This window comes from Papio anubis, chromosome 13, assembly GCF_008728515.1.
Source record: "Papio anubis isolate 15944 chromosome 13, Panubis1.0, whole genome shotgun sequence".
Lineage (NCBI taxonomy): Eukaryota > Metazoa > Chordata > Mammalia > Primates > Cercopithecidae > Papio > Papio anubis.
Genome location: NC_044988.1, coordinates 52,446,913 through 52,471,240, shown reverse-complemented (window position 1 = coordinate 52,471,240; position 24,328 = coordinate 52,446,913). Strand labels below are relative to the sequence as shown.

At 36.9% G+C, this 24,328-nt stretch overlaps 1 long non-coding RNA gene across 2 annotated transcripts in view; it reads right to left on the bottom strand.

The window, feature by feature from the left end:
• Positions 1 to 276: 276 nt before the first annotated feature.
• Positions 277 to 24,328, bottom strand: part of LOC103878286 — a 103,400-nt gene continuing 79,348 nt past the window's right edge. For both annotated transcript variants that reach the window (XR_638408.4, XR_001895810.3), the window contains 2 exons: positions 4,780 to 5,021; positions 277 to 316 (listed from right to left, as the gene is read on the bottom strand). This is a non-coding gene — a long non-coding RNA (uncharacterized LOC103878286). The remainder of the gene's footprint in view (positions 317 to 4,779; positions 5,022 to 24,328) is intronic.

Sequence of the window (24,328 nt, the reverse complement as noted above, 5' to 3'; positions counted from 1 at the left end):
ACAAAATAAGAAAATACTCATTGTATCAACGTTTGTAATAATAAGATTATTATACATTTCCATCCACATGATAATAGTTAAGCTAATTTTATCTACATATTGGAGTTATTAAAATAATAGGAAATTCCAGCCTGGGCAACATGGTGAAACCTTGTCTCTACAGAAAATACAAAACTTAGCGGGGAACAGTGGCACTTACCTTTAATCCTAGCTACTGGAGAGGCTAAGGTGGGAAGATCACTTGAGCCAGGAGGTTGAGGTTGTAGTGAATCGTGACTGTGCCTCTGCACTCCAGCCTGAGTGACAGAGTGAGATTCTGTGTCAAAAAAAGAATAGGGAGTTATATGTACAAACAAGGTAAAATAAAGAGAGAAAATAAAGTCAAATAAGATCTAGAGTATAGTCCCATTCTTCAAAAAAAAAAAAAAATCTGTACATATTTCTGGGGATTTTGAGCAGAATCTATCAACACTTCTTCACCATTCAGAGTTCATAGGAAACTGAGAAATAAGACCAAAGATATATAGACAAAACATAAATATATCCTAAAACTCTAATTGACAAGATGTCAGATGGATTTTTTACACTAGCAGAGTATTTAGTCAAGAGGGAAGGAAACTGATAAACAAGCACAAAATAAATAGGATAATTTCAGACACTAGTGAGTACATTGATGAAAATAAAACACAGCAATGGAGAGAAGTTAAGAGGTGAGACTGGGATGGAAGGAACTACTTTAGATTAGGTGGTATGGGCAGACCTCTTTGCAGACTTGAAAGGGCAAGACATATGCAAAGAAAAGGGAACTCATATACACCGTTGATAGGATGTAAACTAGTACAACTACTATGAAGAACCGTATGGAGGTTTCTTAAGAAACTACAAGTTAAACTACCATATGATCTAACAATTCCACTACTGGGCATTTATCCAAAAGAAAGGAGAACAGTATATCCAACAAATATATGCACTCCCATGTTTATTCCAGCACTATTCACAATAATCAAGATATGGAATCAACCTGGAGGTAAGTGTCCAACCATAGATGAATGGACAAAGAAAAGGTGGTATATAAACACAATGGAATACTATTTAGCCATAAACAAGAATGGAATCCTGTCATTTGTGGCAACTTGTGTGGAAATGGGAGGCATTTTGTTAAGCAAAATAAGCCAGGAACAGAAATTTAAATACTGTATGTCCTCATTCATATGTGGGAGCTAAAAAAAAAAACGTTAATCTCGAAGAAGTAAAGAGTAGAACAAAGGATTCTAGAGGTTGGGAAGGGTGGTGGAAGTTGGGGATATGAAGAGATTTGTTGAAGAATATGAAATTACAGTCAAGTAGGAGGAAAAATTTATAGTGTTCTATAGCACTATAGGATGATTATAGGTAACAATAACATATAGTTTTAAATAGCTAGAAGGAGGATATTGAATCATCTGAACACAAAGAAACAGTAAATGTTTGAGATGATGGATATGCCAGTTACCCTGATCTGATCACTGTACATGGTACATATCACAACATCACTAGGTACCCCCAAAATATGTACAATTATTATATGTTTATTAAAAATAAAATCATATAAAAATAAATGAAATAAAAAGAAACAAGACATAGCTTGGGCAGCAAAGTTGAGCACTTCTATCCAGAGCAGGGATCAGTAAAATTTTTCTGAAAGGATTAGTTAGCAAATTTTCAGCTTTGCTGGCTGTATGGTCTCTTTTATAACTCCTCAATTTTGCTGTTGTAGCATAAAACAGCTTTAGACAACCATAATTGAATGAGAGTGACTGTGTTCCAATAAAACTTTATTTATGGATAATGATATTTGAAGTCCACATAAGGTTCTTTTGGTTTTTCCAACCATTTAAAATGTAAAAACCATTCTTAGCTCACATATTTTACAAAAACAGACAGCAGACTGGCTAGGGTCTGGGGCAATAGTCTGCTGACCTCTGATCTACAGTCAAGGCTTGTCAGATGCATATGCCAAACATTAATTTGATTTGTACAGATCATCTTACAATTGTCACAATTCTATGGGGTCACTATTACTATTATCCCCATCTTAATAATTAGGTGACTGAGGCTTAGAGAAAGTAAGCAACTTTGTCAAGACCTGTTGCTGAACTAATAATATTTGACTTGGATTAAATATAACACCCCTCTCTACTAGGCAGGTAACTTCAACTCCCTTGTCCTCTCTTAACTGTAGTTTCCACAAGATTAAAAATGATAATAATATATATCTAGCTTCCTACAGTTGTTGTAGAACTCAAATAAAATAATACACTTTGTAATACATTTTACAAACTGTAATTTTTTAAATCTCTACATTTTCCCCAACATAGCCACCTCATTGTATTCAGTGTTTGCTTAATTTTCACCACATTAAAGAGGTTTTTCCTGATCATCCTGTCTAAACTAGCAACCCCAGTACTATCTACCAACTCTGTCTTTTTTCTCCAAAACTCTCTTCACACTCTGACACATACTGACTCCTTTTTATTATTATTGTCTGTCTTCCCACACCACAACACCGTGAGAAAAGTTACTATCCATTTAGGTTACTTCTATATCCTCAATGCCTAGAATAGTGCCTGGAAGAAATAGTTAATAAATCATTGTTGAAGAAATGAATATATACATATAATTCTTAACTTGTATAATATTTTTCTATTTTTCACTTTTGGCATTTCTAGTACAAAATCTAACTCACTGCACACATTCTTTCAAAAGAGAGTAGATGTAGCAGGAATGCAGTTGTGGAAATAAGCACTAGATCTCTCCTGCTTCCTTAAAGAATACATCTATAATCCATTTTATTTTCAAGAAGAAACCTGTTGACTGTATTTTGAAGAGTGTTTTTAAAAAAACCTCTTAGGCTAGGTGTGGTGGCTCACACCTCTAATCCCAGCATTTTGGGAAGTTGAGGTGGGCACACCACTTGAGGTCAGGAGTTTGGGACCAGCCTGGCCAACATAGTAAAACCCAGTCTCTAATAAAAATACAAAAATTAGGCTGGCATGGTGGTGCATGCCTGTAATCCCAGCTACTCATGAGGCTGAGGCACGAGAAGTGCTTGAACCCAGGAGGTGGAGATTACAGTGAGCTGAGATCGTGTCATTGCACTCCAGCCTGGGCAACAGAGTGAGACTCTGTCTCAAAAACAAAAACAAAACAAAAACTTCTTGAGTTCTACAGAACTATATCAGATTTATTCATAATAACACAAGACATACAGTAGATAAACAATGACCTTCGTAGTATTTTAAAAAAAAAAGCTATTGGTTGAATTGGAAGATATCTCTAGAGGTTAATTACTCCATACCTTGACATCTTGTCAGTTATTAGTTGCATCTACCTTCTTATTTTGACTTTCTGAGCTTAAGTCCTTCAAATCATCCTGCTTTAGTATAATTCTTATACATGTCTCATTTTTCAAGGTTTTAAAATTTTGATTCAACTAGCAGTACCCCTCCAATGTCTCCTATGCAACGTCATATATTTGTGTATGTGTGATTTTCTAAATGTTCCTTGAAACTCTTTTTACCTAATAATTTCTATTACTTCCCATTTGTTGACTAACATTTTATTGAAATTTTGATTTTCATTATTTGTTAGTTATTTTTTCCATCCCTTAGAATTCAAAATTCCAACATTTAATTATTTTTATAAATCTTTTTGAAATTTTACATTTTATTCATTAATACAGTCTCATTCACTTGCTCTTGAGATAAAGATGATTTTTTAAAATCATAAAGATGCTTTCTCTTACTTTCATTTTTCAACTGAACCTCAGAGATTCATTACATAATTATTTTTCTCTGCTTCAATATTCCTGGAAAAAACTTACTATTTGAAAATATAAATATACAAACAGTATAAATATATAAACATATAGTTAGATATTTGAGAATAGATCTTGATCTGTAAACTAGTACTGTCTAAAAGAGGCCAGGTGCAGTGGTTAACAACTGTAATACCAGCACTTTGGGAGGCCAAGACAGGCAGATCATGAGGTCAGGAGATAGAGACCATCCTGGCCAATATGGTGAAACCCTGTCTCTACTAAAACTACAAAAATTAGCTGGGCATGGTGGCATGTGCCTGTAATCTCAGCTACTTGGGAGGCTGAGGCAGGAGAATCACTTGAACCAGGGAGTCAGAGGTTGCAGTGAGCCGAGATCACGCCACTGCACTCCAGCCTGGCAACAGAGCGAGACTTCATCTCAAACAAACAAACAAAAAAGACAGAAAAAATAAACAGTAGTAAATTTATCACAGTCCTGTTTAAAATTCTTGAGTGGTACCCACTCAATGATAGCAATATAACAAAAATGTTATATTTTGAAACATTAGTTGATAAGCTGCATTATATGAAATTTACTGAAAACAGCATTCTGTGAAAATATTAACCAAGATAGAACATTCATTAAAAATATTATGCTCAAAGAAATGCATGAAAGGCCATAATGGGTGAAATAAAATTAAGAACACTCCCCCCAATCAAGGAAATAAAGAGCAACAGAAGTGTGAACATGGCCCAGATTAATAATTTTTGTTTTTTTTTAATATCCATTCCTTGAATATATGCATCATCCCAAGTCATGGTGTGTGCTTGCGAGAGAGACAGGAGACAGCAAAATGCCAACCAGGTCACTGTGCACAGGAGGCTTGCTTAAACACGCCCAAGGTGAAAAATTTCATTTCCTAACACATGTGCAGTAAGGGAAATAAATCAATGTGGAATGGCTCAGACTAAGGACCTACCTGTACACTGGGAAAATGGGGTGGAGACACCGGGAATTCACACTTCATGCAGGGAGAAGCCTGGTCTCTTCAGCTCCTGTGTGGTGGTCTGATACTCAATATGTGAGGTGAGAGCCTGTTGGCAGGACCCCCTTTCTTTGCTGAGAGCTTTCTTTTAATATATTCCACTCTCCTCGACTTTCAATGTGTCTATGTGTGTAATTTTTCCTGGTTATGAAGCAGGAACTCAGATTTTAGCTGAGCTAAGAAGCAAAAAAAAAAAATCTGCATCATTTTGGTGGCCTGTATGGGGCATGAGGAAAGGTGAGTAAAACACAGACTAAAACATCTTTATCCCTCTTGTTTCTGAGTCTTCCTGTCCTCAGACTTCTTCCAAGGGTAGAGGAAACTGCACCCCACCCCAACACCCTACTGTCGCTCTTCGGATTCAGGAATGTCAGCCTCAATCCAACCCAGTCTTTTCTATGGCATTTTCCATCTTTCTTGTTGGGACTATAATGGCACCTATTTTTTCCTTTGCAATATTGGGGGTGTTCTACCCCCACCCCAATGGCTGCAGGTATGTGCACTGGATAGACATGTGAGTGGTGACTCCCACCCCCCTACCCTCCTAGCTGGGGCTGGGGCGCATGGTCCAAGGCCCCGCATGGCTGGCTGGCCAGCATTCCCTGGCACACACCCATGGTGTTTTCCCCTCCCCCAGTCGAGGAGTCCATCTCCATCCAATAGCAATTAAAAGTTTCTCTCCCTGTTGGAGAAACCATTTGCATAAGAATAAGAGGCTCTTCCCCAAGGTATCTTTCTAGCCCTGCATTTAAGCTGTTTTTCTTTTCCTTTTCTCCATTAGGTCAGGAGCTAACTTTTATGCAAGAGGCTATTCTTTCCTTTTAGAGGACATTTTACTAGGACAGGAACCCAACTATCACTGTTTACATTCTTTGTAAAGTTTTACTTATGAAAATGGATTTGTGAGCTTGGTCTTAAATTGTAGCCAATCTGGTGATGCTTTGGATGGCTTTCTGTATGGTTGTGTCAGAAAGAGGGGTATCTTAGGATGGGATGTGGGCCTAGGACTCCATAGGCCCACTGTTCAAGCCAGCCTGGCTAACTGGTCAGTAGCAAACTTTGCTGCAAGCTTCTATCTTATTTTCTGTCCTTGGGAGAACCACATGGCAATGCTTTGTTTTAGCCTCCACTATTTTACAATGGTGGCCTGGATTCAATCTTGGCTTAGGGAATGAGTCTTTTCTGGTTTGATTTCTGTGTGACCTTTGCCATTTGTTGATTCTCTTCCACTCCATGAACTGCCTTGAATTTTCCTTTCTCTGAGCACCTGGGTGGTTACCTTCAGTGAAGTTGGAAAGCCAGAAATACTGGCTGCTTGGTGCAGCTAAAGTCATGTAACAAGGGATTTAAAAAATTTTCTTAAAGAGTGTTCAGCTTAATTAAAAGTGGATATCCAAGTTATAGGTATATTTAAAAGGTCTTCATGTTTTCCCTTCTTGGATCTTGTTTTGCAGGAAGAAGGATTTTTTCTCAGTCAACTGAATTATTTTTCTCCATTTTGTCTTGTCACACTAAATGCAAGCATCAGGGGCCCTAAGATAATTTCTGATGGCTTGGGACTCCTTGGAAAAAAAAACAGAAAAGGCACCACAGATTCCATTTTGAGAGAGACTTCTGTTTTCCTCAGGGAGTCTCAGGAATTGGAGGCAGATGGATCCCTCTCAAAATCTGTTTTTGTGTTTCAGTTATACCTGTTTATGAGGTCCTAGAAAGTGCATGCTTTCCTAGCCTTGCTCTTAAAGGTCTCCACCCAGAGGCCAATAGTCCAGTTAGGAGATTGGCAAATAAAAATTCTCTTATAGCTATTCAATCTTCTGCTGTCAGTCTGTGTAGTTATATATGTGTTGTGTGTGATGTCCACAAAAAAGAGCTCTAATTAATTGGCTGGAAAGAAAAATAACTGCTTAAATCAAATATTTTTTTAAAGAGGACATAAAAGCTTATTTCTTTTGGTTCACAAGACTTTAATCTTTGAGAAATAAAAAGCCTTAAAGATTATTAGTGAAATGCAGATGTAGTCAAAATGTAAATTTTTGCCTAGGGTTAAAGGATTGTTTTGAATTAGATAAGATAAAGCCAAAAGCTCAAAGAAGTTGTGGAAGGTTTCTAAATAATTAATCTTGCCAAAGAAATTCTGTGTGTGAACACTGACTAAATTCAAAAGTGTTATAAAAGGTTTTTGCTTTTTAAAAATTTTTGAGTTATTATTTTGGCAAAATTAATAACTTACGGTAATCTGGGATTCTATTTCATAATATCAAGTGTTTTAAACCTCTAACATTTAACAGGCTTCCCAAAATTATATTTCAGCTTCGAGGTTGTCTTTCCTGAACCCTAGTTTTGGATGCTGCAGAGGGCCTCTGGAGCATCCAGAAGAGAGGTAAACAGGACTGTCTGACATGTTTAGGTACATGGGATTGCCAAAATGATGTTTAATCTTCATCAGGTTGTTTTAGGGAATAATATATGTTCTGAAATTGTATGGGATTTCTAAAATTCTTATGGCTGAATATATGCTATCAATCACAATTAGGGTTGTTACGTTATTGTAAACCATACAGAAACCAAATTTCTTTGTCAATCATGTCTCTGACTGTAACTACCCCAGACATTTTGTTATTCACAATTGTCTTATTTTGATCCTCTTCAAAAGATGGTTTATAACTTCAAAAGATGGCTATAGAACTTTGACAAGTGCTCTCAAATGCAGGTTTCCGATAACTTTGGAGATTGTAACATTGGAATAGTGAAAAAAATTTACAGGAGTCATGAAGAGGTGATATGTTCACAAATATTAAGCAAAACAAGAGTTAATTAAACAGACTGAACTAATAGAAAGCTGAAGTAATTTTTTGACTTTTGCTTGGAACATTGCTGATCCTTACAGTTTTTCAGAGTCAAGGAAACTTATTTTGAGCTATTTACAGCCTTTAATAATTGAGTAAGGTATACTCCTGTGAACAAAATTTGGAGCATGTTTTTCTCTCTCTCCCTGGCTTCTGCAGAATTTGGAAACTAGTTGAGTAGTCTTAACATATGGCAATATAGTTGCTTGCATCAGTGCAATAACAACCCATTTTCTTTTGCAACAGGATGCAATTGGAGAAACTGGTTGTTTTCCCAAAGCTTTGACTGAAAGGGTATGCTTCCCTTTAAGGAGTGAAGCTCAACTTGCAGAGCCAATAAAAGTCCCTTGGGAAAACTGGACTCATACCTTGCCTACACAGTCCCCATACAGGGTTCCTACTCTGTGGTAAGTAAAGAATGTCACTTTCTAACAGGCCCAAGAACCCCATGCTCCTGGGACCTCAAGAAAAGAGTTTATCCACTCACAGGTGTTTGAGGGTACAAACCCATGGGTGGGCTCGGCTTTAGAAAGTCCTACCTGAGATTCCTTATGGAACAGAGTTCCATCAAAGTCAATCTAAAAGGCATATGTAAAAATAATTACTCTTGCTGCACTTTATGTAAATAATCAGGCCAAGTATAATACTAAAGTCTGTTTTGCAAGCAACTCAGTCCTATCATGATTTATTTTTAACAAAAATGAGGACTACAGAGAGAAATTATGCTTCAAAACTTATCATCATTAAATTCTAGGCTTATTAGTTGTTTTTAAGTTTTTGCCTACATTTTAGACTAACCCTGCTTATTCCTATGAACCAACCCGCAATCTCTGACTACAGCTCAGAAGGAACAAAAGGGAAGGCTGGGCACAGTGGTTCATGCCTATAATCCCAACACTTTGGGAGGACAAGGCAGGTGGATCACTGAGGCCAGGAGTTCGAGACTAGCCTGGCCAACATGGTGAAACCCCATCCCTATTAAAAATATAAAAATTAGATGGGTGTGGAGGAGCATGTCTGTAACCCCAGCTACTCGGGAGGCTGAGGCATGAGAATTGCTTGAACTTGGAAGGCAGAGGCTGCAGTGAGCTGAGATGGTGCCACTGCCTCCAGCCTGGGTGACAGAGTGAGAATTTGTCTCAAAAAAATAAAAAATAAAAATAAGAGGGGATGGACAATGAAAAAAATCTGGATCAATATTCTAGTTCTGGGCAATTATCCTGCAAATCCTGCTGTGTGACAGAAATAAATAGGATGTCCAGATGTTTCCTTTTGGGTTCCTTGTTGGAAGAGGACTCAATTCACAGCTTCACTTTAGCATTCAGCTTATGATAAGGAGTCCATGAAACCTCCCCAAGACAGATTTTTGGTCCCAAACTCAATTCCAAGTTTTTGGTTGAGCCCTAGGAACGAAAACTGGATCTGAGGGATGCAGAAGCAGCCAATAATGAAGTTAAAAGGCATAGTGCAGGTGAGCATCACTAATTCCTGCCAATTAAGCCAAGACTCTCATTTCATGGATAAAGGTCATGCTAGTATTCATGGTATAAATGAGTTCTAGGGAACTCAAAGGCTACCAACAGCAGGGGAGATAGGGCATAAATAAGTAAGAGTGGATATTCCCACCCCCATACCCCGTGTTAACATGGGTGAAAGCTGCTTTGACACCCATGGGTGGTATCCTGTCGTGGTTGCTGGGACTTGGGAATATAAGGATGGAAGAAAGAAAGAGGGATACCTCACTTTCTCTCCCTCACGTACCCTGGGTATTTGCTAGGAAGAGAAGGGAAGCTGGATGCCCTGCTGCCCCCTTTCTAGATGAGTAGTCATTCATCTTCAGTCTGTACTCCTTTTGAATGCATCCTGAATCCCTGTGACACCTTTGAAAATAATTCCTTTTTCCTTTTTCTGCCTCTTTCCTCTTCACAGATAGCTAGTCGTGTCTCTGTACTACACGACACTCCCATCAGATGTATCCTCCAAACTGGGAAAAGTTAATTTCCGAAACCTTAAACTGGTTGTCTTAGGATTGGGCTCGGGGGAAGGGAACCCAGAAGCCCAACATGCTGGCAAAAGAGCAAATAATTTTTTTTTTTTACCAGTCAGGCTTTTGGCCTCCCTTCCCCCATGCAAAATGTAAAAGGCTTCAGGATTTTTGAGCTTTCCTTACCTCCCCTTCTTTCATTGTGATATGTTTTCTAATAACCCAACTTGTCTCTTCTTGCCTTCAGATCATCAAACTCCAAACAATCACGCAACCAGAGACTCAGACGATGGCTCCTTTTGCTGGGAACCCTTAAATAGGCTTCTGAAGGAGATCGGACTACTGTTTTCACAAACAGCATCCCTGTCAGCAGGAATCAGTTAAGATTGGTATTTGCCCTTATCCTTATCCTTGTTCTAATGGCAGTTATGGCAGTTAGATATAATTATTTAGAGAGGGGAATGATAGAGACAGGAGATAGCCAAATGCCACATGAGGTCATTGTGCACGGGGGGCTTGCCTAAACATGCCCACGGTAAAAAATTCCATCCCTTAACACATGTGCAGTAAGAGAAGTACATCAATGTGGAGTGACTCAGACTAAGAGCCTGCCTGCTCAGTGGGAGAATGGGGTGGGGCTATGGGGAATTTGTGCCTTATGCAGCAGGAGGATCCTGGCCTCTTCAGCTCATGTGTGGTGGTCTGGTGTTCAATCTGTGAGGTGAGAGCTTGTTGGCAGGATGCCATTTTTTTCACAGCTTTCTTTTAATAAATTCTGCTCTCCTCACCCTTCAATGTGTCCATGTGCCTAACTTTTCCTGGTCATGAGACAAGAACCCAGAGTTTAGTTGAACTAAGGAGCAAAAAATTCTTTGTATGTGTTCCTATGTGTTTGTTTTATTATAAAACAACAGCTACAAAATGAACATATTCCAATAACTTCACAAAGAAAGAAACTTAGCAAATGTATTAACCTTAGTTCCACTTATAGCTACATTAGAAAAAGTAGTAATATACTGATTTCAGCAAAATCTTACAGCTTTATTCATATTATCAAGATGGACAATAATGGCAAACAATGGGTGCTTGCCAGAAATACAAGTTTTATCATTTTGAGGATTTTATCATTTGCTGAGAGGGTACCAGCATGACAAAATACATGAATTTCAACAGCATGCTACAGGACATCAACATTTGTTCCTTGTCCACTTTTGATTCTTCTCAGCAATGTGAAAAGTCTTCCTTCATTATACTTGTCTCTAGGCTCACTTCACTTAGTGAACTGGGGCCATCATTGGTTAATATAGCTCTTTTAAATAATGAAAATGAGATAATATTGGTTGTTTCAGCAATAGTTCATCTATGTCAGTACTTTTTAATCTTATGAGCTCAGATATTTTATTTTAATTCTTGCTTATGTAATTTTGTCTGTTCATTCTGGTCCAATTAAAAATTATTCATTCATTCATACGTGTAGTCAAAAAATTAGTGTTTGTAATATTCAATAACCATATTGTGAAAGTAACTTCCTTATGTTCTACTTAGTTCATACAAAAATTATATTTATGACATTATATATTGTTTTGGCAAATTTAATTGCTTAGTATCTGATACCAGTATCTTGGAAGAAGAAACTATGAGTAACAGTGGTCCTGCCAGAGTTTTGCTGGTCTGGCCAGATCTCCAAGACCTGCCAAGTTCTAAGTGTAGTTGAATAAACACAGACACACTTTCATGGGGAGAGTGTGCCAGTTTTTAATCATCCCTTTAATCACCGCCAACATCTGCCAGCTTTTCCCTTTCTGAAAGTGCTGCCACTTTTAGCATGCCCCCCAAGAGGCAGGTGCAATATACAAAAAGCATGGTGCACTGCTTTCCAATTGTGTCCCTCTTGGCTTTCAATTGAATGATGTCCCATCCTGATTTGGCTGAGATCAGATGGGGTAACACCCCTCCCCCACAATTCAATATGACAACACCACAGGGGTACTAGAGTCTTGAAGGAATTCTAGCATTTTCTGAAATAAAATAATATAAAGAAGAAACATCTCAAGAGAAGGGTCAGAAGTCAAAAGGAAAAAAAGTAATGGGACATAGGTAGACACTGACATATATATGAACAAAAACAAATAAATTACATGCACTATATAACATTCACCAACAGATAAGATGCCCTAGTTTAAAACAGCAATTCTGATTGCAAATTAACTATATAGGAAAAAGTATTGGAGACAGTTTACAAATCAGATAGATTCAGAGTGCTCCTATTGGGGCTTGGCTTAGAATAAATCCTGCCTGAGTACCCTGAAATTCCGAGTTTAAATAATCAATTGCTATTGATTTTTCACTTTTGTTCTGCCAACACTTGGTTATTCCCTGAGTCACATAGCCTTGCCACTTGAGCCAAAGTCAATAAAGAATTTATTCATTCATTAGAATCTGTAGAGGTAGAATATAATGCTAAAAAATTACATTTAAGATTTTCCATAGTAAGTATCAAACATTTTGTGTGGGATTTTAATGTCCATGACAAATCTGTATTAAGAACATCAGCAAGATAAACTTAGATCTTGTGAGGGACTGTTTTGGATGACCTGAATTACATTAGGGAAACACTTTTTAAAAACTCAATATTTGGGTTTGCAGGATTGTGAATATTAATTTGCCCACATAATTAACAATCATAAAGTATTGTTTTTATTTTCTTAATTATTTTTGGAAGCACCAGATGCAAGTCTAGTATTGTGATCGACCTCTATTGGACAAGTTCATTAAAATGATAAACTGTTGGCAAGCACAAAAAAGTGCAGATTTCTGTAGCAATATCAAGGTATATAGTTCTCAGGACATCTGATCATTGCAATTAGTATTTGTGCAAATGTCTCAATTAATTAGAAAAAGTTAATTCATATCTTACTTATTACATTTGCTCTAAGTATTCTGTTTAATTTTTATGCAAAAACACCAAAATGCTTTGCAGTGCTTTTCAGTGAGCAGAAAGTTTTATTGATCACTTCCACTAGTAATATCAAATTAGCCTTTTTTAAGTGCTTAAAAAAGGTAAATGCTGCTCAGAATAATTAAGTTCTATTTCATCGTATAATTTAACAATTATTTTCTAAGACATTAGAAAATTTTAGAGTCATTTGTTTATTTCTATCTCTTTGAGAGTAACCATTGGTGTACAATCATATAGTCCTTCTTATTTATTTCCAGGATTCAGTATGTGAATCTCCCAAATTTGTGAATATAGGATCTACCTGGATCTTCTATATCTGTCCTAATATTACAGGGCCTTAGTGTAGCACTTTTATATTTGCAGGAATTTTCTTATTAGTTTTCTATTCTATCCTCACATCAGATATGTCCCTGTTTTACTCTTAAGAAAATAGATACAAAAAGATTAAATGAAACCAAGATGTAAAATTTATTTGTAGGATCAAGATTAGAACCCAATTCTTTCTTCATTAGATCAGTCTCCATTTGTCCTGCTTGAGTTAGCATTAAGGATAATTACTTCTATAAACTCATTAGTTTCAAACAATGAACTGTAAGTTAAATGAAGTTTTAGCTAATGAATTTCAACTTGGGATAATTAAAATAGGTGCCATTATATCCATTTTTTAAAATTAATATATGAATATTAATTTATAAAATTAACAAAATGCTAGCTCATATAAATATTATTTCCCTCTCACAAATAAACTGATACATTAATGTAAAATTGCATTTTCTAAACATAACCATATATCTTATATTTCTATAGTAATATTTTTATGGAATTTTAATTTGTGAGAGGGAAGGACAAGCCTCATAAATAAAACAATTATATTTAAGTTTCTTTTCATTAGTAACCATTAGAAACTAACACATGGATTTTCCATTTCCACATCCCACATCATCCAAAGCACTTATTTTGAAACAAGTCTTTAGATTCTTATGGATTTTTGTTCTTTTTATACCAAGTAATTCATTTCTATATTAAGACTGACATTTTGAATCATGAGATATTTTTATAAAATAAAAAATTAAATGATTGAATATCTCAACATTTTAATCTTACAAATACAAAATGCAGATTTCAAAGATAGATTCAACAGTGTTTTTTGTGACTCTAAATGGTATTTTCTTTCTGCTTTTTCAAAACAGGCAAAAAAAAATTAAGTGAGGGTTTGTGTGGCATACAAGTGAACACAATTAAGGAAACCCTCATTGTTGTCTTCTGAATAGACTTGTCACATTACTATTCACAGCTTTGTCTAGTGACAGTGGAATATCAAAAAGATACTGAATATATAGCAAAAATCTATTGTGCCACTGAGATCTAATCTTTGTGTGAATGTAATTGCCTTATTAAAAGATTTGCAAGCTTACTCTTTCTGTGATTCTAAAATAAGCCAAGGAAAACCATGCTGTAAAACTGCAACTGTAGTCTCCATGATATGACAACAGCATGTAAGTCAAACTGAAAATTAAAACCCCATTCTCTGTTTCCCCAGCAATGGCATGGATGCTTCTTTCTAGTCCTGCAATTATCCCTGGTGGTATTAATGGCATTTGGAAGACTTTCTTCCCATGAACTTAGCTTAGAGTGCCTATGGAACTGCTTATGTAAATATGGATATCTCATTTAGATTGTAATTTATGTCATGTGGCAGTGTATGGCTTCTTAGTACCTGTTCATTATAGTTAATAGATTCAGGTTTTATATATATATTAGATAGGTATAAAATATTAATATAAATTAGGTAAAGATTTTCTTCAAGTATTACTCCCTTTGCACTTAGCATGGGAACAATCTATTCACATAATTGTGAATCTATAACCATTTGTTTGCCAAAATGAAAGCAAAAGTTAAGTCTACTCAGAAACTATGACTCATTACTGTGACCACCATGCAACATCAATTTAACACCAAAAATTGCATTGGGTTTATCATCAAAACACAAACATTTCACATATCAACTACATAAGATGGGACTAGTTTAGAGCAAGTTTTAGCAAAATCCCAAGTATGGAAGCTTGTTTATAACGCTAAGTTTCTCCTTACAGAATCCAAATTTTGGTTTGCTGTTACAGAACATTAGGACTACATAATTGTCTTTAAAGGAACATTTTAATTCAAATTATGGGACCATAAATTGAGAAGACCAAACGTGTTTGCATATAATTTGCATGTGCCAATTTATTTGTGCCTCCCCTTCTAAATAATAACTTAAACACAGTAATTGAAATTATTGCTTCCCAGCAGAAAGTTATTTCTTGATTTTTTTTTACTTGTTTTTTCCTCAGTGCCTCACCAGATCTTCTAAGTTTATAGCTTATAATGGAAAGAAGACAGAAGCAAAAGACTAAAATGTATTAACAGTCTCAGAATAAGTACATGTCCAATTATTAGTGTTCTTGAGCAGGAAAACCAAACACTGGCTTACAACAAGATTAATCCAATCCTAGGAAACATGGTGAGACCCCGTTGCTACAAAAAAAAAAAAAAAAGAATTTCTTTTAATTAGCCAGCCAGGCACATTGGTGCTCACCTGTAGTCCCAGTTACTCAAGAGGCAAGAGGATTGCTTGAGCCATGATGGTGCCACTGCACTGCACTCCAACCTGAGCAACAGAATGAGACCTTAACCCAAGTCATCAAGTATGCAGTATAATACACAATTGTTCAATTAAAATACAAACTAATGTGATAAAACATTGGGCTTCTAACTTTATGCAATCCTGGGAAAGCTGTTCAATCATTGTCTTTCCAAATGTCTCTTAGAGCTCAGTGCAGAGGCACACACCTATAATCCTCAGCTGTGGAGGCTGAAGTGAGAGTATTGCTTGAGACCAGGAGTTGGAGGCTGCAATGAGATAGGACCTGCCACAGCTCTCCAGCCTGGGTGACCCAGTGAAACCCTGTCTGTAAAAAATTTCTTGGATTAGCTGGAAGAATGTAAGCAAAAGAAAATAGCCACTCCACCTTTTCCCATTTCTGCTCCACTTTACCCCATCAGCATAGTTTAACCAAATTAAAAACTCAATACACCCAATACCTTGAGGTGTCGAAGCCAAGATTGATAGTTTTGAGTATGAAAGACAGAACTGTTAATAATTACACCAAGATAATAGGTATAAAAAGAAGTGTCTCATAAAAACTAGGAAGTATGGATACCATATCCTTTTCTCCTAATCATCCACTGTTTTCTCTTAGAAAAGAGAATCTGGGTAATAGATACAATGTTAAGGATGTACCTTTGATAAAGATTTGACTGTTCATGGAGACACCCCTTTGCAGTCAAAGGGGTGTACTGTAAAACATTAATCTTTTGGGATCTCAAATTTTCAGGCAGAGAACAAAGACGTTGAGATAGATAATTTCAATGGTACAACCTTATGAACATCCATGCTAGATTTTCCATTTATTGACGTCAGTTGGTTACATTCCATTCTCTACTTTTTGCTTTTAACTTTATGGTATGTAATAAAAATTAGCCTAAATCTACTTAGAATTTGTACAGAAGATATAAAATACCTAGTAGCTCTATAAAATATTTAAAACTATTTTCTGAATCTATCCATGATTCTTGGCAACAAAGAATTAGAAAATGTATTATACTTGTGGGCTTAATTTTAATGGAAATATTTTTTGGAAAAGATATTTTCATTTCTGTGTTATGTTCATTAGGATACTTAGTCTCTATTTCAAATCGGAAGATATTTCACTCAATATTTGCATTATTATAATAGCCAATACTATTATCCTATTGAAAAATTTCAGTTCTCATGTAATGTATTTAATGTATTTATAACAACTGTAGATTTTTTAAGTTAAAATTTCTTTTAAAATGTAATTTACTAACTTTTACATCTAAAAAGGTATATTCTTTAAAATTCTGGGAACATGATCTTTTTTATACCACATTTTTCTACTACATTTATACTATACTATAATTTACATTTACTTTGTTTTTGTTCAAATTATATGTTTATATTGATTATAGTACAATGCAGATGCAAACAGAAAAAGTCTACTATTTAAGCTTATCGAGGCATCAAATATTCTCAGGCCAATTATTACAATGTATGTTGCTGTTGTTATAAAAAATATAGTAATTTTTTGTCTTCAGAAATCAATTAGGATTAAATATAAACACCAACTACATTTCTTAATTAACCTACTGATACTTTTAAAAATGTTTTCAACTTTATGGTATTTTAAATAAAAACTATGTCTAGACTTCTACTAAAATCATTTCTACTATTGCTTTTCCTTTTGAAATGTTTACTTTAAGGAAGCCAAGGCGGGTGGATCACTTGAGGTCAGTTCGAGACCAGCCTGGCCAACATGATGAAACCCCATCTCTACCAAAAATATTTTTTTAAAAAGTTAGCCGGATTCAGTGTCATGCGCCTGTAATCCCAGCTACTAGGGAGGCTGAGGCAGAAGAATTACTTGAACCCAGGAGGCGAGGTTGCAGTGAGCCGAGATCATGCCACTGCACTCCAACCTGGACGACAGAGTGAGACTCCATCTCCAAAAAGAAAAAAGTTTTTATTATATTTTAGTATAAAATTAGCACACAACTGTTACCTAAAATGTTACATTTAACATCATGCAATGTTTTCCATAATAAAATAAACTGTAAATGGATGTCAATTTGAAGACTGTTACAAGAACTACATGAGATAGGCTTGAAAAGGACATAGTATAGTTCATGATACATAGTAACTGTATGTCAGCATATGACAGCTACCATCTTCATCATTATATTTACTATTATACAATAACCCAATCATAAGGCTCTACCATATAACCATCTGATTACTGAAAGATAATGAGGTTCCTTACATATGTCAGCTTTATAAAAAATGCTAGATTTGACATATTTTGTACAGGAAGCTATTTTATGTTATTTCCTTAGATTTCCAGATAAATGAAATGAATATGAAATAAATGAAATGAACCAAATAAAATGAAATGAACATTGTCAAAGACTTTAAATATACATCAGCAAATGTTTTGTAAAAGGTTGTCCCAACTTCTACTTCTGCTAGCAGTATGTAACATTGATTCTTTCATGGCATCCTCACTGATAGTCAATATTTTGTATTTTTTTCTTAGTACTTATTCATTGACTTTAATCATTTTCTTAACTATATATATCTCTAATGCCATATCATCTTTTTCTTATTTTTGGAGAATGTATTTATTGACATAATGTAAGAGTAACATGAAAGAAACAAGAATAACACAAAGAATTCCCACAATACCCTTCACCCGATTCCCTGAATGTTAGCATTTTATTACATTTGCCTTCACTTTATCTCTTTTTCTCTCTCTCTGTGAATATAGATATATTTTTTCTGAAATGTTTAAGAGTACATTGCATAAATTACACTATATGTATGGTATTTCACAGCATTAACATTTTAAAACCTCCTTTATTCAGAATCTCAGATGATTTGGTACAGGAAAAAATAGTGTTTTGTTTTAATTTGCATTTCTCTGTTGATTAAAGTTAAAGATGTTTTCATAAATTAACTATATTTGTTCTTTGGTTACTCATCTATTGATGATGTTTGCACATTATGTGTTACTTTTACTTATGTATTTACTTGCCTCCCATGTGAAAGCAAGATACTAATCACTTCTCAAGAGCAGAGAAGTTCTTTCTGCTCACAATAAATTTACAACCTACTTTGACAGCAAAGGTGTAAGAAGGTAGTTTTTTTAAAAAATGATGTTTAGCCATGGAAACTATCTTCAAACAAAATTTTACATGCAAGTACAATGAGAGAAAATAGATAAAAGAGCAGCTTCTCTGGTTGAAGTAAAGATAGAAGACTTGGATCCTCGTGGATTCCCTCCTCTTTTCCTCTCAGCCTCTCTAAGTAACAAAGACCTCCAACTAATGCCCACTAGGAGCTCTTGAAAACTATAGAAAGATAGGGTTTCTTTCCAACATGGGCAAGAATTTTTATATGCTTTGTATCTCAATAGCTGTACTGTACTTATTTTTATCAAAAAGTAATTACATAAGATATCTTTCCAAATGTATGTCTTTCTTCTTCTCCTCCTTCTTCATCCTTCTTTTTAATCCCTTTTGCTCACAATCTTTCTATGGATGAAGCTTATGGTTAATGTTGACACTTTTGAGAGATTCATTACACAACATTCTGCCCACCAAGAGATCAGAAGCGTTTCCTTTTTTTTTTTTTTTTTTAATGTTCTTCCATCATAAATATCTATGGCATCACCTGAAGTGAATTCATTAGTACACAAATCTCCACACCTCACTATTCTCTCAGCTCATCTTCCAAAGTTAATGAAGTATAAGTAAATGTGTTTGATTAAATAATCCAGACTTCTTCCCAAGGCCACTAAGACTGGACATTCAGCCTGACGCTGGGAAAGTGGGGAAGGGGGACATTCAAGTCTCCCTCAAGCAAAGGCAGACCAGTTAAAAAATACTCTATTGACATGTAAAGTAGTCCTGGTCCCCTTTTGGGCCCTGATACACTATAATTTGTACCTTCTCTCTATCCTTTTTCTCATCCTTATTCCTTCCTAAAATAATTTTGTCTTCCTAATAAGATTGTTTATTCAAGAGAACCTTACTAGTATGTTTTCAGATTGTGCACAGGATATACATCCAAGAGAATACAGTATTAAGAAATCTCCTTTCAATTCATATATTTGTATCTCCTAATACCACGTACACACTTTTTCTGGGGCCACATAGGTTTCTCTTAAAAGTTTTCTTGTAACAAAATGTCCTCCAGTTCCATATATGTTGTGGCAAATGACAGGATCTCATTCTTTGTTATGACTGAATAGTACTCCATTGTGCATGTGTACCACATTTTCTTAAGTGAAATACGGCACTTTGTCCTTTCTTCTTATATTCTCACCCATTTGTGGGAAAAACAAACTTCACATGTTCTCACTCATGCATGACGGCTAACAATCAAAACAACTGAACTCCTGGTGATAGACGGTAGAATGATGAGTATCAGAGGCTAAGAAGGGTAATTGGGGGAGGGGAGAGTGGGCAGTGTTAAAGAGTACCAAAATATAGTTAGATAGAATGAATAAGATCTAGTATTTCATAGCACAATATGTTGACTACTATAATTTTGTCGGGTATATTTTAAAATAATGAAAAGACTATAACTGGAATGTTTATAACACAAGGAAAGGATAAATGCTTGAGGTGAGGTGATAGATACCCCATTTACCCAAATGTGATTATGAAGCATTGTATGCCTGTATCAAAGTATCTCATGTACCCCATAAATATATACACATACTATGTACCTATAAAAATAAAAAATAAAATAAATAGAAGATAAAATAAAATAAAGTTCTCTTGTAACAGACCTAGAAATCACCCATAGTCTTTTCCTGCCTGATTGACCTGACATTTTTTATGAACTTTCTTCTTTGTCAGGTCTGTATCCAAGTAGTACTTAAAAGTAGCCTCTTTTATATTTATTTTAATTTTACTAAATTAAACTTTGGAATTAAATTTAATTTTTGCCTTTCTATGGTTTTGAAATATATTAATATCTCATTGTGCCAGGTGAAGTGGCTCACGTCTGTAATCCCAACACTTTGGGAGGGTGAGGCGGGTGGATTGCTTGAGGTCAGGAGTTCAAGACCAGCCTGACCAACATGGCAAAACCCCATCTCTACTAAAAATAGAAAAAAATGGCCAGGCATGGTAGTGCATGCCTGTAGTCTCAGCTACTCAGAAGCCTGAGGCACTAGAATCACTTGAGCCTGGGAGGCAGAGGTTGCAGTGAGCCGAGATTATACCACTGCACTTCAGCCTAGGCAATAGAGCGAAACCCCGTCTTCAAAACAAAACAAAGCAAAACAAAAAAATCATCGCAATTTTAATTTGCATTTCCCTAATGAATAATAATATTTAATGTTCTTATTGGCTATTCATTTATATATCTTATTTTATGAAATGCCTGTTCAAGTATTTCGCCCATTTTTATGTTGGGTTATGTGTTTTCTGGTTTGTATACATTTCTGTAAATTCTTACTGTAATACCTTTATCAGATATATTTTCTGAACATTTTCTCTCCATCTGTAACTTGCCTTTTCATTTTTAAGAGTGTCTTTTGATGAACAAAACTTTCAATTTTTATTATTTCAACTTATTTTATGATTAGTAAATTTTCATCCTTTTTAAGAACTTTTCCTTCCCCAAGTTCACAAAGATATTCTCCCACATTACATTCTAGAAGCTTTATATGCTTATCTTTTACATTTACATCTATGATCTATCTGAAATTCATTTTGGGGAACAGTGTAGGCTTAGATAGTAAAGTTTATTTTTTCCACTTGTTTATCTAGTTGTTCCAGCATCATTTGTTGAGAAGGCTTTTCTTTTCCCCATTTAATTGCCTGGCACATGTCATGCAGGAAATTACCTTGATGTAATGATAGCCTCCAGATACCCTACCAGTGAAGCCACCTTCCAGGTCAGAAAAACAGAAATGTCTGCAGATCAAATTAAGGTGGTACTCAAAACACATGGCTTAACAAATAAGCACAAAACAAAGACACAAAAAGAAAGAGGTGAGTATATTAATACACTTAGAATGAATTTAAACAGAATGGAAGGACCATACTACCCGAATCTTAGGTAATACTGTATTTATATGTCCTATAGTTCAATCTCTCTGTCACATCAGAGTTTTCAGCTGATGGTTTGTTTGAGGTGTGAAAAATAGGACTCAGCAGATAGAAGGCGTCTAGAGCCAGCTACATACACAGTTACGCTAGAGAGACTTTGGGGAAAGTACAACTGACCACAGTCGTGGTACACTAGTTAAGGTGATGAGCAGGTACAAATTTAACTTGTGTTATTGGGTAAGAATATTGAGGCCAGAGGAGGCATCATCAATAAGTGACCTATTTAAATCCTCATGAATATTGGGAGACTCATGTGGCTTATGTTTATTTAGTGTGTTACTGAGAGGTGAAGCTGGCTGGGCTTCTGGGTCAGGTAGGGGACTTGGAGAGCTTTTCTGTCTAGCTAAAGGATTATGAATGCACCAATCAGTGCTCCATGGTGAGCTAAAGGTTTGTAAACGCACCAATCAGCCCTCTGTAAAACGGACCAATCAGCACTCTGTAAAATGGACTAATTAGCTGTCTGTAAAATGGACCAATCAGCACGATGTGGGTGGGGCCAAATAAGGGAATAAAAGCAGGCCACCCGAGTCAGCAGCGGCAACCCACTCGGGTCCCCTTCCACGCTGTGGAAGTTTTGTTCTTTTGCTCTTTGCAATAACTCTTGCTGCTGCTCACTCTTTGGGTCCACACTACCTTTATGAGCTGTAACACTCACCACGTTGGTCTACAGCTTGACTCCTGAAGTCAGCGAGACTACAAACCCACCAGAAGGAACAAACAACTCCAGACACGCCACCTTTAAGAGCTGTAACACTCACCAGGAAGGTCTGCAGCTTCACTCCTGAAGTCAGCAAGACTACAAACATCTGAAGGAACAAACTCTAGAAACACCATCTTTAAGAATGGTAACACTCACCGCGAGGGTCTGCGGCTTCATTCTTGAAGTCAGCGAGACCAAGAACCCACCAGAAGGAACCAATTCTGGACACATTTTAGTGCCCCAGATGGGACACTCGACTATTGCCAAGCAGTGAGTACCATCGGACCCCTTTCACTTGCTATTCTGTTCTACTTTTCCTTAGAATTCGGGGGCTAAATACTGAGCACTTGTCGGCCAGTTAAAAGTGACTAGTAGGGCCGCCGGACTAAAGACACAGGTGTCAGGCTTTCTGGGAAAGGGCTCTCTAACAACCCCCATCTCTTTGGAGTTGGGAGCATTGATTTGCCTGGAACCAGCTTCCGCTTTTCCTGTACTTCCGGGCTGAGCCAAGAGTCGACAGAGACGAAAGCCATTCAGCTCTGGGGTCCCGACAACAAGTTGGTTGACCCTGCGGCCATGAGTGGAACTCTCAAAGTCATGTCACACAAGCGAGAATCGTCCATCTTTATCCTATCTATCCTGAGCCTTGCCTCCTGGGCCCAAATGCCTGTCAGACAAACTTCCTCTCACCTCTTCCCCAAGGCTAGTCTTGCTTCTAAAAACCACTCCCAGTCTCTGGTGCTTTTCTAGTTTCTCCTGTAAGAACGATTTCTGGTATAAACTCCAGGACTCTGTTACCTTCTTTAGGCACCTGGGCTCACTAATCAGAAAGATGTAATTTTTGCCCAAAGCCCCATCATAGGGTGGATTATTTGGAATTTCAGGATCCCTCCTCAGACAAGCAGGCCTAACAAAAGCTATTCCTGAAGCTACGATATGGGGAGCCACAGAAATTGTATCCTTCCTATTCACATAAGTGAGGACAAAAGGCATCACTCTTCCAACTCTGGAGATCGCTTCCCTCCCTCAGGGTATGGGCCTCCACTTCATTTTTGGGGCATAACATCTTTATAGGACAGGAGTAAAGTCCCAATACTAACAGGAGAACACTTAGGACTCTAACAGCGTTTCGAGAATGCGTCAGTAAGAGCCACTAAATCTCATTTTTCTCGGTCCTCTTTGTGGTCTAGAAGGACAGGCAAGGGTGCAGGATTTCAAGAATGTGTTGGTAAGAGCCACTAAATCCAACCTTCCTCGGTCCTCCTTGTGGTCTAGGAGGAAAACTAGTGTTTCTGCTGCTGTGTCAGTGAGCGCAACTATTCCAATCAGCAGGGTCCAGGGACCGTTGCAGGTTCTTGGGCAAGGGGTGTTGCTGCTGCTGTGTTGATGAGTGCAATTATTCCGATTAGCTGGGTCCAGGGACTGTTGTGGGTTATTGGGCAGGGGGAGAAACAAACAAACCAAAACCGCAGGTGGTTTTGTCTTTTTTTTTTTTTTTTTTTTTTTTGAGACGGAGTCTCGCTCTGTCGCCCAGGCTGGAGTGCAGTGGCCGGATCTTAGCTCACTGCAAGCTCCGCCTCCCGGGTTTACGCCATTCTCCTGCCTCAGCCTCCCGAGTAGCTGGGACTACAGGCGCCCGCCACCTCGCCCAGCTAGTTTTTTGTATTTTTTAGTAGAGATGGGGTTTCACCGTGTTAGCCAGGATGGTCTCGATCTCCTGACCTCGTGATCTGCCTGTCTCGGCCTCCCAAAGTGCTGGGATTACAGGCTTGAGCTACCGTGCCCGGCCGGTTTTGTCTTTCAGATATGAAACACTCTGGCATCAACAGGCTCATCCTTGAAATGAATCCTAAGCCACTGGGACCAATTTGACCCGCAAATCCTGAAAAAGAGGCAGCTCATTTTTTTCCGCACTATGACTTGGTCCCAGTGTTCTGTCTCTGATGGTGAAAAATGGCCACCTGAGGGAAGTATAAACTATAATACTATCCTGCAGCTTGGCCTTTTCTGTAAGAGGGAAGGCAAATGGAGTGAAATACCTTATGTCCAAGCTTTCTTTTCATTGAAGAATACACAACTATGCAAAGCTGGTAATTTATGGCCCACAGGAGGACCTCTCACTTACCCCCATATTCTATCCTCCCTATAGCTCCCCTTCCTATTAATGATAAGCCTCCTCTAGTCTCCCCTGCTCAGAAGGAAATAAGCAAAGAAATCTCCAAAGGACCACAAAAACCCCCAGGCTATTG